The sequence below is a fragment of the Schistocerca piceifrons genome, unplaced genomic scaffold, assembly GCF_021461385.2.
Source record: "Schistocerca piceifrons isolate TAMUIC-IGC-003096 unplaced genomic scaffold, iqSchPice1.1 HiC_scaffold_943, whole genome shotgun sequence".
In the NCBI taxonomy this organism is placed as follows: domain Eukaryota; kingdom Metazoa; phylum Arthropoda; class Insecta; order Orthoptera; family Acrididae; genus Schistocerca; species Schistocerca piceifrons.
Genome location: NW_025729216.1, coordinates 2,415,001 through 2,417,500, shown reverse-complemented (window position 1 = coordinate 2,417,500; position 2,500 = coordinate 2,415,001).

Below are 2,500 nucleotides of genomic sequence, written 5' to 3'. Positions count from 1 at the left end.
GGCGGCGGCGCATCCTCAACGCACACAGTCCTCAATCGGACCAGCACACTGAAGATGTCCACCGCGCTTCGCACCGGGCCCGCGAGGACCTACTTTGGCCGCACGGCGCCGCGCGCAGGGTGCGCCGGCGCGCAGCTGCGACGCCTGCCGCGTCCGTCGGCCGGCGCGCCTGCCACTGGCCGCCCCCACCAGCCGGCTGTAGCGCGTGCGCCCACGCACCGCGCGGCCAGCACGCCGGGAGGCGCCCCCTCACCGGCCGGGGACGGTCCCACCCAGCCACCGCCGCGTATCGCTTCACACCCAGATGCCGTTCAGTTTCGTCGGCATGGTGGGTATCGCTGGAACAACCGGTTAGTACCTCAACCTACCGTCGCCATCACCGATTCACCCCTAGCGAGAACAACCGCACCACAACGGGTTACCATTTGTTCATTTGCGTAACTTCACCAGAAAACGTATGCGTCCATCGCCATTTGCAACTTCCACGATTATTGCATGCCTGTGTCAGGTGTCACACCACACTACGTCTGCCCACATACACGCAACAAAATGTGCACGCCTAGACAATACGTGGAAGGTGGCCCCCGTACGTATGCGATGTCCATTGCTCGAACGACTGTCAACCGGCCTCTGTAGCATGTCGCAGATATGGAACGCGGTGCACCATGCTATCACGGTGTGTGAGGAGAGACGACTAGGTCCGAATACATCAACAGACAGCTCATGCTGATCGCCATCCACGGCGTCCGTTCCTCCCACACGTCTCTATGGCGTACCACACTGCAATCCAGCTGTCATAGGGAGACGACACGTAGCTGCGTGCACAATATTTGCACTGTATGGTCCGCCGTTTTTGGGCGCAGTCGTTGTACGGTCACACATGTGCCACGATGTATCATTCAGTACATAAGGACGAATGTGCAGTACAGATTGTGGTTTACGCGTACGACATCAGCGGACAGTTGACACAGGCCGCACCACAACGTAGCCTGAGTACGTCGCATGCGAAGGGCATTGAACATGCAAACTTCTCACCAACCAGCTTGCGAAGGCAGGGGGCAAGGTGGGGACGTGGGGAGGTGTGGGGGGGGGGGGGGGCGCGGCATGTACGTCCTGCTGCCATCCACATTACAGTGTACAGCAGGAGCATGTGGAAAGTCAGCAAGACTTGCAAGGTGTTTAACATGAAGCGATACACAGGGGAGCGGGCAGTGCGAGTAGCGAACTATATTGCGAGGGTTGCGGGTGGGCAACACTACACTAATTGAACGAGTCGTATAACAATTACAGAGCAGGTTTAGGCGACAACGTGGGTTACGTTAGCGGACAACGTGGGTTACGTTAGCGGACAACGTGGGTTACGTTAGCGGACAACGTGGGTTACGTTAGCGGACAACGTGGGTTACGTTAGCGGACAACGTGGGTTACGTTAGCGGACAACGTGGGTTACGTTAGCGGACAACGTGGGTTACGTTAGCGGACAACGTGGGTTACGTTAAGGCACAACGTGGGTTAGGTTAAGGCACAACGTGGGTTAGGTTAAGGCACAACGTGGGTTAGGTTAAGGCACAACGTGGGTTAGGTTAAGGCACAACGTGGGTTAGGTTAAGGCACAACGTGGGTTAGGTTAAGGCACAACGTGGGTTAGGTTAAGGCACAACGTGGGTTAGGTTAAGGCACAACGTGGGTTAGGTTAAGGCACAACGTGGGTTAGGTTAAGGCACAACGTGGGTTAGGTTAAGGCACAACATGGGTTAGGTTAAGGCACAACATGGGTTAGGTTAAGGCACAACATGGGTTAGGTTAAGGTACAACATGGGTTAGGTTAAGGTACAACATGGGTTAGGTTAAGGTACAACATGGGTTAGGTTAAGGTACAACATAGGTTAGGTTAAGGTACAACATAGGTTAGGTTAAGGTACAACATAGGTTAGGTTAAGGTACAACATAGGTTAGGTTAAGGTACAACATAGGTTAGGTTAAGGTACAACATAGGTTAGGTTAAGGTACAACATAGGTTAGGTTAAGGTACAACATAGGTTAGGTTAAGGTACAACATAGGTTAGGTTAAGGTACAACATAGGTTAGGTTAAGGTACAACATAGGTTAGGTTAAGGTACAACATAGGTTAGGTTCGGTTACACGTTGTTGTAAGGAAAGGTGTAGGGGGGGGGGGGGGGCGGGGGCGGCAGGTTCGTTGATAGTGATTATAGTAAGTGAATGCTTGTGACATGATCAGATTTGTCACGTCAGGATGCACCTTTGGCTTATTAGAGGCGGCGCTCCAATTCTATGCTTGTGTCACACCTGTGTCTTTGAGTCATGTCATTGTTTGTGCGCTGTGACAGGAGGTACTATTGTGATGTTGGGTGCACCGTTGTATAGGACATGTGTGGGTGTTGGTGCCTTATCTGCGCAATGGTGGATGTCGAAAGGGTGGGATATTCTATTTTCCGCATGGACCTCCTGGTCTGGTTGTGATAGTGTGGATTGTGTAATG